Source organism: Mustela nigripes, chromosome 9 (assembly GCF_022355385.1).
Source record: "Mustela nigripes isolate SB6536 chromosome 9, MUSNIG.SB6536, whole genome shotgun sequence".
Lineage (NCBI taxonomy): Eukaryota > Metazoa > Chordata > Mammalia > Carnivora > Mustelidae > Mustela > Mustela nigripes.
In genome coordinates this window covers 59089850-59102534 of record NC_081565.1, presented here as the reverse complement: position 1 = coordinate 59102534, position 12685 = coordinate 59089850, and positions in this window count along the sequence as shown.

The following is a 12685-nucleotide window of genomic DNA, read 5'->3' as shown; positions in this document are numbered from 1 at the left end:
GAGGGGTGTTAGAATTTGTTATCGCACAAAAGAAACTGATTTATTTGGGGACCTATGATGCCTCATTTCTTTTCCGGTCCTGCTTTGCACTTCTATCTCTGACTAAGCAAGGAAGATGTGGAATCACAATGTTTCCCGTACTTTTCTCTTATAAAAGAATAATTTCTACCTCTTTCTTAGAATGAATCTTTGTTTTGATATAACATTTTATTAAACTTTGATTTTTTTTAAGCTTCCTTTAAAAAAAAATCAAAGAGTGTGAGAGTCATATAGGTGCAATTTTAAGTATATGATAGTAGTGGGCCTTTTCTCCTCATCTCTAGCTAGTTAGAATCAGCAATATGATGTTCCAGGATCAGGGCCAGAAACACAGCATGGTAAACTCACTCTTCACGTAGAAGAGACAGGAATGGTTGACGAGAGACAAGGCCATAAGCCAATGAGCTTTCCTAGGTGATAGAAGTAGTTCAAAAACAGGCACATGACTGAATAAAATACAAGGAGAAATAAGCCTAGCTAGTTCAAGAAAAAAAAAAAATCTTATTTCTATGCAAGATTCACAGAAGAAAAAGTCTCTCTCAGTATCACCCACTAGACATGGCTAAGGAAACATGCATCCTTAACTACTTCTAAGACCATCCCACAACAACAAGGGAATGAAATTAGGGATAGGGGTAGGGATGAAGTTAGTTAGTATTATAGTTAGTGCTGAGAGGTGAGGTAGATCAGATTCCCCCAAAGCTCACTTTTTCTTCTGGTCTTCTTATTGTATGAGCCCATAAATTCTGTTTTAAGTTTGAGTTGGGTTTTCTATTATTTACAGTCCCAGGTACCTTAAGTGATATGATGACCATGACAACTCAGACAGATACTAAAGGAAGGGCATACCTGATTCCAAATGTCAAATGAGCTTATGGAGCAAAGAGGTATCTGCTTTAAAATATGTCTTGTTTTGATAATGATTATTAACACAACTGTGGCTTTAGTACAGAAATGCCTTCATTTTTTAATTTATCAACAATTCATTGAGCAGGGATGCCTGGATGGCTCAGTCAGGTTAGGCATCTGCCTTTGGTTCAAGTCATAATCCCAGAATCCAGAGATCAAGTCTCGCATCAGGCTCCCTGCTCAGAGGGAAGTCTGCTTCTCCCTTTGCTTGCCTGCCGCTTCCCATGCTTGTGTGTGCTCTCTAACAAATAAATAAAATCACACACACAAAAAAAAAATCGTTGAGCACTCACAATGTACAAAACACAGTGAAAGTTTCCAGAAGATGAACATTGAACACAGGCACTCATAGGTGCTTATAGGTGCTGTGAGTGTTAGGAAGGAAACACATAGTAGGGGAGCAAAGCTATGATTAGAAGGAGAGATCCTTGATAAATCCACTTTTACTCCAAGGTTTGATAAGAGTATGGAAGAGTGACAACAGAGAAATAATAGGTACCAAGTCATGCAAGAAAGAGAAAATGTGGTATTTTTGAGAACTTGAAGAGCTTGAATGTAGCAAGAATGAGAGAAGAGAGAACGAGGAAATTAAGACCTTAGAGTCATGATAGGGATTTGGGCTTCATCTAAAGTCTTGAAACATCACAAGCACAAATATTAGATGTAAATGCCAGATTAACACTATTCTATCCATTTGCATTTTGTAGTTGCTTAAAAGAAGGTCTGTATTTATATGTATGAAATTGGGAATTCATGTTAATAAAAGAACCATATGAGTATATCCAGGGGAAGTCAACTGTATTTCCTTTCAAATCCTCCACTAAGCCAGATGGATAAAGTTTCATGATCTTGAAGACTTTCGAGTACTTAAAAATATTCAAAACAAATACTTGGCCCTAGGGCATGTAGATGAACCCACTAAAGCATTCTCAGTTTTATAAAGTTTACCAAATTCAAGTCTGGAGGTGAAAACTTTATATTCCAACAGAATTTATTGAGCACCTCATCTATCAGGTGATAAGTGTGCTTCACAACCCATTTTTTCCTGGTTGTGTCAAGTATATGTTCATTTGGCTCCCACACATAAGAGTTGATTTTTTAAAAATCTGCAAATACTGTAGGGTTTAAGACATCCCTCAGGGATTAGATTCCATTTATTTAAAAATCCCCTTGAAATTTACTAGCTGTGGCACAGGGGGCATGTTATATAACTTCTCTAAGCTTCAATTTCCTTCTTTGTAAAGTGGGGATAATATTAATTCTATGTCAAGTCTTTGTTCTCAGGATCAAACAAAATTAGATTTATTGAACAATATACCTGGAATAGAACTAGCGCTCAGAAATATTAGTAATTAGAAGGAGTAGTCATTATTTTTAATCCATAATGCATGTAGAAGTATCAATCCATATTGAGCAGCAGTGAAATGGAAAGGTCATTGGGCTGCCTTACCTTGGAACATCAAGTGCTCTCAGGAAGAGAAGTGGAATTAGTGACAAGGATGTATACTAGAACATCGGGTTTTGGACAGGCAGCAACATCTGTAAATCAGTCCAGGAAAATCTGTCATGTGGACTTAGAAATCTGATATCTAAGATTCAAAATGCAGTTGGAGCACAGAGGAAGACTGAAAATAGGAGCAGAAGATCTGATATTGAAGTATTAGAGAAAATATTCCAGGGGACTAGCTACATTTTAAGGATCTGGTATCCAGAGATAGTAACTCAGTCTAGAGGAGCATTGGAGACTTGACATAGATGTTGGCTAAAGTCAAGATAGCTTTCTCATTTAATCTTGACACTCCTAAGCTATTGAATCTGAACAAATTGCATATCATTTTTGTGATTCAGTTCCCTCATGAGTAAAATGGGGATAATTATATCTGGTTTGCCTACCACACAGCATTGTTGTAATGTCTAAACTTTTACTTGAAAATTCTAAAGCACTATATCAAATTACAAATAAATCCATTCAGCAACATTTATTGAATCTTGATCCTGTTCCTGGTGTTGCAATACAAAATGAAAATAAATACTCCATTGTTTTAAGACACTATCCAGTAAGAAGTCAACTATGAACAATCAATTATATTATATGCCATATAATATAATAAGACCAGCTTTCACAAAGACATGCATAATATTCTGTAGATCTTAATGTGGAAGGAACACCCAAGCCTGCCCAGGAGAATTTAGGGAAGATTTCATAAAGGAGATAAAATGTGAGCTGATATTTGATAGAGGACTGGGAGCTTTCCAGGTTGGGGGAGGGAAAAATGCTCCTGGGAGAAAGGGCAGAATGTACACAAAGTCCAGGTGTATCTTCCGTGGATTAAATAGAAACAAAAGTTGCAAGTACATCCAGGGCCTGCATTTTTTTCCAATGTCATCATGGTCATTTTAGTTGCAGAACATGTTGGAGAACGACTGACCTTGATCTTCTCATCAGGCCAGATTCTGTAACTCTTCCAACTAGGTCAGAGTTAGCCTTGCACCTGCAAATATTGTCTCTAGTAGCCAACAAGGAGCATACTTTGGGCTAACTTCTGCCTAGCCAAGTTCTACATTCATTAAGGCAGCCCTTCTGCAACAAGGCTGAGGATATTAACAGAGTATCCACTGTGGCTGATTGCATCATTTCTGCTCCATAGCTGAACAGAAGGTTTCAGTTTCCACTGCCTGCTAGGCTACTTAACCCTTTTAAGGAGAAATATTCAGATGAAGAAACCCAACTGTTACTCTAATTTTGTAGATGTGAGACATCTGCATATGACTTCATGGCATCTGGCACTATTTGAAACATACAGAATTCAGGCTGAAGTTTCACTGTCTCTAAGTACACCATGTGAGAGTTTAGGTAACACCATGATAGCACCAAAACTCTGCTTCCAAACAACATAATGCAAGGGAAAGTATATACTCTGTTGAAGTAGCTTTATAAAATGATATATAAAATTTATGTTTTGAGGAAAAGTCCAGTCAAATTTGCATATTTTTATTTATTTTTTTATTTTTAAAGGTTTTATTTATTTATTTCAGAGAGAGAGAGAGAGCACAAGCAGGCGGAGTGAGAGAGGGAGAAGCAGGTTCCCAATGAGCAGGGAGCCTGATGTGGGTTCGATGCCCACGAAGCTCTGGGATCATGGACTGAGTTGAAAGCAGACACTTAACTGACCGAGCCACCCAGGTGCCCCAAATTTACGTAACTTTAGATCGTCTCCCCATTAAATCAAGATGAGTTCTCATAAAGTGTCTTTAACATCAGAATGTATAAAAAGAGACAGTTCTTGTTTCTTACCCACTTAACAAACTTTTATTGAAAACTAGCTACGTGCTAATCATCCTGATGGATAATATGAATAGAGAGAGTCATGACTCCTTCAAGGGAGATGAGATGTAAGTGAACAGCTAACTACTTGCTAAGAACAAGTCATGTATTTGCACAGGTGACACTTTCACATTCTTTGGAGAACCATTTCATGTAGTTGTGATGAGGTGGTCAGTCTGGGTGCTCTGTGCCCCAAACCCTTCACATTCAGGGACAGTACATGATTCAGAGAGGCCAATAGGTGTTATATTGGACTTTACCCTGAAAACATACAGGAAAGTTTATCTCTTTCCACCTGGGTTACTATGGTGAAAGGATGGTACTCTGAATGTCATTTCAGTAGTCATCCTCCTCAACATAATGGTGAGAGCCAAGGGATGGGGAAAAGTCTGAAGAACAAAGGAGGGAGGGAGGAAACTAAAGAGAAACCTTATGCTATCATCTGAGCTTTGTATTAAGTGTTCCTACCACCCTTTTTTTCTAATTTAATTAGTAATTTAAAAAGTTCTTAATTGATATCTGAATGTGGTGTATTGCAAGTGCCACATCTTAAAATATCAAATTATCTTAGTTGAGGAAAGGCAGACACAAAAATTCATCTCTCCTTTATGACACAAAAATTCATCTCAATTCCTTTATGAGGAATTTGAATATGGCATAGTAAAGAAGCTAATCTACACCTATTGCATTTTAGGACTCTGGCTATCCAAGACAGCTTTGAAAAACTGGTACAAGCATTATTCAAAAGCAGTGTGGTATCATCCAGGAAAGGTAATGGTTTATGTGTATTGTGTGAACAAGCAATCCAATTCTTCGGAAATCATGTATATGCACAAAGCTCAGGATAAATACACAAAAGGCTTCTTAACAGGATTATTTACAATAGATCCAAGCTACAAACAATAGCTATCTACTGAGCGTAAAAGACATAAGTAAATATATGGTGGAATAGTATGCATCAATAAAAATGAATGAACTATTACCAAACAGCATGGTATAATCATAATAAAATATTTAGTGACAGAGGTAGATCCAAGAAGTGCATAAAATATTATTTCATTCCTTTAGAGTTAAAAAAAGGAAAAACCAAATATGTTATTTGTTGTAATATGTAAGACAATAAAGAAAAACAAGAAAATGGAAAAGCTAGGAAAGTAGTTACCTCTAATAGAGTTTGAGTGGCTTGAAATCAGGTAGTAATACATGGAAGGCTTTGAGGTACTAATAAGGTTTTTATTTTAAACAGGCGTTTACTTCATAGTTTTTCATAGAATGGTGTTCACACATATTTTATGGACTTTTTGTATGTATGGTACATTTCACAGTAAAAAAAATGCATAAATAAAACAATGCATTATGACCAAATGGATTTAGCTAAGGGTTGCAAGATACATTCAATCTAAAAAGTCTATCACATTCCTTTATTATAAAAATTTACTATGATGAAAAAATCATGTGTTATCTCAAAAGATATGTCCATAGGATTCCCTAAATTTCAGCAGCCATATACAATTAAAACACCCCCCAAAACCTAGCAAAGTATGAAATTTAATAGAGGTTATATACCAAAACCTGCAATAAATGCTATATTCTGTGGGGCAACCCTAGATACTTTATCCTTCCCAGCAACAGCAAGACAATGATACTCATTATTATCACAACAGCTTACTACAGAACTGAAAGTCTTGACTAATTCTATAAGGAAAGCAAAATAACTACAGAATTGAACAAAAATGGAAGAAAGGAGATAAAATTGTCAGTGTTGGTGGATGATATGAACATCTATGTAGAAAACCCAACACAATTAAATTCAGGGTATTGTTTTTCTTTCTTGGATACAAGACCAACCTTCAAAAACCTTTAGCATTTTTTTTTTCATATCAACATTATCCCAAATGAAAATAAAGGTCAATACTAATAAAATTATAAAGTAGCCATAGATTTTAACTTAACAAATAGTACCAGATTTCAATGGAGAAAAATCATTTGCATAAAAGATCTGGAAAAAACATTTAGTGCTCTTATTTGGGATTATAAATAATACAAAATATTAATCCCCGGGTACCTGGGTGGCTCAGTGGGTTGAGCTGCTGCCTTTGGCTCTGGCGGGCTCTCTGCTCAGCAGGGAGCCTGCTTCTGTCTCTCTCTCTCTCTCCACCTGCCTCTCTGCCTACTTGTGATCTCTCTGTGTCAAATAAATAAATAAATAAATAAATAAATAAATAATCTTTAAAAATTAATCCCTGTAAATAAATAAATAAATTCAATGTAATAAAAAACAAAATTTCAGGGGCATTTGAGTGGCTTAGGCAATTAAGCATCTGCCTTCCTGTCAGGTCATAATCCTAAAGTCTTGGGATCCAGCCCTGCATTGTCCTTGGGCTCCCTGCCCACAGCAGGGAGTCTGCTTTTCCCTCTGCCTCTGCCCTTTCCCCCTTCTCATGCTCTCTCTCTCACTCTTGCTCACTCTCTCAAATAAATAAAACCTTTTAAAAACCCCCCAAATTTCATCTGGATGATTTTTAGGACTCAGTGCAATCATTCTAAAATTTATATGGAAGAATAAAGATAACAAGTAGCTGATTCTTTGTAAAAGAAGAGCAAAGAGTAGATATTTTGTTTCTCAGATAATAAGATAAAAGCCAGTAATAAAAGCCGTAAGGCTTTGGTTCAGAAACATACTGAAATGAAACAGTAAAACAAAATAGTGAGTTTATTAACAAATGTTTAAATGTCTGGAATCTGATAATCTGGCATCAAAAAATCAATAGGACATAAATGAGATTTTTAGTATATGGCATTGAGAAAATACATTTGCAGTATATAGAAAAAAAACTAGATCCCTATGGAAACATATATACTGATATTTTTGTTATAAAAGCAACATATATACAGTGCTTATTGTGTAAGATAGGTACTTTTTAAAGTCCTTTGTAATATTTTAATTCATTCAATTCTAAGGATCTTATAAGTCGGTTGGTATTATCGGCCCTATTTTACATACAAAAGCAGAGGTATAGAGATTAAGTTGTCCCAATTTACCCAGTTTGTAAAGGAGCCAGGATTGAGAATTCAAACAGTGTGGGTTGTAGTAAATCTCTATTATGATCTAGATAAGAGGAAGGACTTCTTAAACAATATTACAAAAGCACAAGTACTGAGACAAAGGAATAATACATTTTATAAAATAAGAATTAAATATTTTTATTCACTGAAAACTGAAAGGAAAATTTCCCAATCAGATGGCAAACTGGGCCAGGAAATTGAATTTGCAATGTCTAAAACCGACAAGATTTATAGTAAGATTTTCAGGAATTCCTGCTAATCAAAAAGAAGAGGATAGCAACTCATTGAAAAAATAAGCAAAGAATAAAGGATATTCAATAAATGAAAGGGAACTCCCCCCCAAAAAACTTGGAATCAACAAAGTGATGCCTAAATTCATATAATTAGACAAATGGAAATTTAAACACTGACATCACTTTTTACTTATGATATTGACAAAATTTAGAAAACTGAATTGTGCCAGGTGTTGGCAGTGATGTAAGAGCCCTCATTAAATTCCTGTAGACATTATAGATGGAGACAGACATTTTGGAGAACAATCTGGCAGTACTTGGGCAAATTCAGAATACACCTGACCCAGCAATGACACCCAAATACAAAAGGGTTGGTATACATTATGTTTATCAGGAGGTTGTTTGTGTAAGTGAAGAGTTGGAGGTTTTCTATGTGTATATGTGAGTTCCATACCATAGAATACTATAAATCAGAGAAAAGCAAGAAACAATGAATATACAACAATATGGATGAACTTTTAAATTAATGCTGAGCAAAATAGTGACAAAGACAGTGAATTCTTGCATATTTTATAAGAATATATACAGATGAAACACATCAGAAGGACCATCTGTGGGGTGGTGGGAGAGGAATGCCAATGGGAAATGGGGATAAAAGATTAAAAAATAAATGGATGAATGGATGAATAAAATCAACCAATGATAATAGGATGCCATTCGAGAAGGGGGGCTGAGGAAGTCATATCCCTGTCCCTGCAGTCCATGAAAAAGAGAAAAAAAAAGGAAGAAGAAATAAGAAAATCCAGACCAACATGCTCCAGGCTTTATGGAGACTATATTCTAAGACAGGAAATAGATATTAAACTACTAATTACAACATTGCTTTTTAAATTACTGTTTTGAGAATGCTATAACAGATGAAAGAATAGGCTGTTACAAAAGCATAGTTAAGGGATAGGAGAAAAATATATACCAAGTAGAAGTCATAAGGTGAATATTTATGTGATATGAGAAACAGGACTAAGAGTCAGAGTGTCTCAAGTTTTAAAACTGAGGGGTACATACAGTTGCTATGTGCTCAGTGTTTAAAGAGAAATTCTTGACACATACCATTTCTAATATCTTAATATATATTATGAAGTCGCTTGAGCATGAATACTCTTGCTTGCTCCCTACACTAGTGCTGTGGACTTACTGGCATGATTTTCATGTTAAATAAAAGAGTGTAAAACTTATCATCTGCACATCTATAGAACACTATGGCAGCCCTACACAGTGGAGTTGAAAATAGCATCTTTTCAAAAACAGTGAGTCCTAGATAAGCTTTCTATGTTTGAAGTTGCATTCAGACTTGTGAAAAAATTCTGCAAAACCAAGGAAGGTGTCCATCTTCCAAGAGATTATAAAAGGTCAAGTATCTAAAAAATATTTATTTTAGGAAACAAGAAATTTATTGAAAAACTGAGTATAAAATAGAAGAATTCATGAATTCCATGAAACAGCAAAAAAAAAAAAAAATAACAAGGAAATAGCAACAGGCTATGAAAAAGAATATAGAAATGGAGACTAAAGGGGTGCCTTGGTGGCTCAGTCAGTTGAGTGTTGGGCTCTTGATTTCTGCTCAGGTCTTGACCTCAGGATTTTGAGATGGATCCCGTGGTCTGCTCTGAACTCACTGGCATCTGCTTGGGATCCTCTCTCTCCCTCTGCCTCTGTTTCCCTCACCTCCAATTCTGAGCTCTCTCTCTGTCTCTCTCTCTCAAATAAAGAAATACATCTTTTTTAAAAAAAGAAATGGAGTGGTGTCTGGGTGCCTCAGTTGGTTAAGTGGTTGTCTTTGGCTCAGGTCATGATCCCAGGTCCTGGGATAGAGCCCTGAATCAGGCTCTTTGCCGAGTGGGGAGCCTGTTGCTCCCCTACCTGCCATTTCTCTGCTTGTGCTTGCTCTCTTCCTCTTTCTCCCTCCATCTTTTTCAAACAAATAAATAAATAATTAAAAAGAAAAAAAAGAAATGGAGATTAAAAATTGATATAAGAAGACATCATTACAGTAACTAACAAAAATATACTGTGGAAGTAATAAAGTTAACAGTACAAATAATTCAGATCAGTGAAAGTAAGAAAAAAGCCTTGGAAACTCTTGCAGAGTAAACCTACTAAATAGAAAACCAGGTTGAATTTAAAAATTTCCATTGTTTTTGAGAAAGAAAGTAGAACAGAGAACTCTAAAAACACACAGAAGAAAACAAAAAGATGCAGTAATGAAAATAGCTTATCTGAAAACAGAAAATAAGAAAGCCTTGTGTGTGCATTCTACCAAAAAAAAAAAAAAAGTTCAGAATCAACTGAAAATATGCTTTTCCAAGATTTTTAGGTTACCCAGGTTTTTAAAAAGCTTAAAAGCATCTTTATAGAAAGATTATCAACACACACAAAAAAATACTAAGCTGTCGCCCTTCTTTTCTTCTATAACTTTAAAATGTTAAAAGATTATGCTTAAAATTTGTAGAATTTTTCCTATGTAATCTTTCAAAAATAATTTTAACTGGAGTGCTTTATCTTGAGTCAAGTTGTTGTTATGCATAAATACAAAAGAAAGATTTACTAGATGTAAGGTCCCTCAGAAAGTATGTGTTTACTGAAAATCACTAGTCACAGACACACTTCAGGTGACCAAGACACAAAGATAAATAATTCACCATTGAGAAAAAAAATTAAAAGTTAAAAGAAAAATATCCCAAACCAAAATCCCACCTCTGTCTGTTAAAAGTCGGTATGTTAGAACACCGTGGTTGAGCACACTGGCTTTGGAACCAGATGGCTGGAGTTCAGAAACTGGCCCCTGTAATTACTTAATTTCTTTGTGTCTTATTTTCTTTATCTGTGAGATGGTGAGGAAAATAATGCCAATTATACAAAGTTATTATGAATATTAAATGATATTTGTAACTATTTCAGATAAGGTCTGGTACATAGTAAAAATCAAATGAGTAATATCTGTAATTACTAAATATCTGGAGAATATGTTTTTAGATTATAGCAGCAACTATAGCAAAGCTTTCTTCCTTGACCCATTTTCATGCGGTAACCATCCTAACTAATCACACTAATGAAATGACAGATGTTGAAGCCAGACCATAATAGTATGAATAAAGGCTACACCTATACTGAGCATTTACTGAATGGCAATATTTTTTATTATCTCATTTAATCCTTATAAAAATCCAAAAAGTACATACTATTCTTATCCCCATTTTATAGATAAGAAAATGAGGCCTAAAAAATAAGCAACTTTCAAAGTCCCAGAACTTGCAAGTGATAGAGCTGGGATTTGAACATTGACCCCTGCCAGCTTCATACTAGCTTAGTAAAGTTAATTCTTCATTTTATCCTATACCAGAATTGAGTCAGACAAGCTGTTGCACTGTATACTTTTTTCTTTCATTTCAATACAATGTATCTATATTAAACAGCATAAAATTCTGTGACAAGCAAGAAAGGGTATTTAAATGACCTAACATAAAACAACCCAATCCAGGAGTCAGTTCTGATGGCACTGTCTCACTGTATGACTGGTCCCACATATATTTCTACAATAGCTTCTAATATATACTATCCCCTGCATTCTTCTTCTGCTTCTTCTTCTTTTTTTTAGCTTTCAAAGTGGTTTTATTTTATTTTTAAAATAAAAGTAGTATATAAGGTATAAAACATGATGTTTTCATTACATATATGTAGTAAAATGATTAATTCAGCCAAGCTGATTAGCATATCTACCTATACATTCTTGACCTGTCTGACTCTGTAACACAGTGCCTAGTACTCAAAAAATGTGTGTTGAATGGATATTAGAATTTTAGCTGAGGACCACTGACAACATTTCTTAAAACCGTTAGAATAGCTCTATTAGGCATGAATAACACACAAAAGAAATGGCAAAAATGTAATGATGGAAAAGTAAAACATTCTCATTAAAGGATTTCCCCCCCAAAGAGAAATGAAGACCTTTAAATAAAGTCATATATACACCCTAATTACAATATATCCACAATTAGGAAGAATTAATGTTGGAGGAATAAAGTAAAGAAAGAAGGAAGGAAGAAAGGAAGGCAGGCAGTCAGAAGGGAAGAACGAAGGCAGGAAAGAGGAAAGAGGAAAGAGGGAGAGAGGAAGGGAAGCACAAAAACAAACAAAAAGTGAGCTAAAATTAACATTTGTTGAGGACTAAGAGCTAATCAGTGATCTTGATATTAACATATATTATCTCACTTAATTTCTTTCAAGACTTCATAGAAGCAAATGATTTCCTTTTTTATGACTAAGGATATTGATAATAAGACAAATAAAAAACTTCTAGTGATTCTTCACAATCAAGTTCAGACTTCTGTTCTATTCTGTAAATTTCCCAAGAACATTACCAAGTGGAATGAAAATCTACCAAGGCTTGTATGTCCTCTTTTAATTTTTTTTTCAAGATTTTTATTATTTATTTGACAGAGAAACACAGCCAGCGAGAGAGGAAACTCAAGCAGGGAGAGTGGAAGAGGGAGAAGCAGGCTTCCCGCTGAGCAGGAAAGCCAGATGTGGTTCTTGATCCCAGGACCCTGAGATCATGACCTGAGCCGAAGGCAGATGCTTAAGCCTGAGCCACCCAGGCACCCCTTGTATGTCCTCTTGAGAAATACATATGTAATATGGATAAAATGGTGACAACATCCGAGCAGGAAACACAATTCTATTCTAGTTGTTTTTTAATAGATCAATGTTTTAGAGCTCTTTAATGGACTACTAGATGAAATTTAATTTCTTTCTGCTTTAATTTACACACATATTATTCTTCATTGACTACTCATAGAGAAAAAAATCCACATAGCTAAAATTTATTGCTAGAAAGTATGTGCATCATGATTCATATTAAGGAAATTGCCTTTTTTATTAGAGTCCTATTACTGCAAAGACTCCTGGGTATATTGGTTTACAATCTCCACTTTCCTATTTTCAGGATGGCACCTGTTGCCATCAGTTGGAGAACAACCATTTCCCTTCATTGGATTATCTGGATTGATCATATATACTGCTTTCATTTATTACTCATATTTAACCCTTTGCTTAC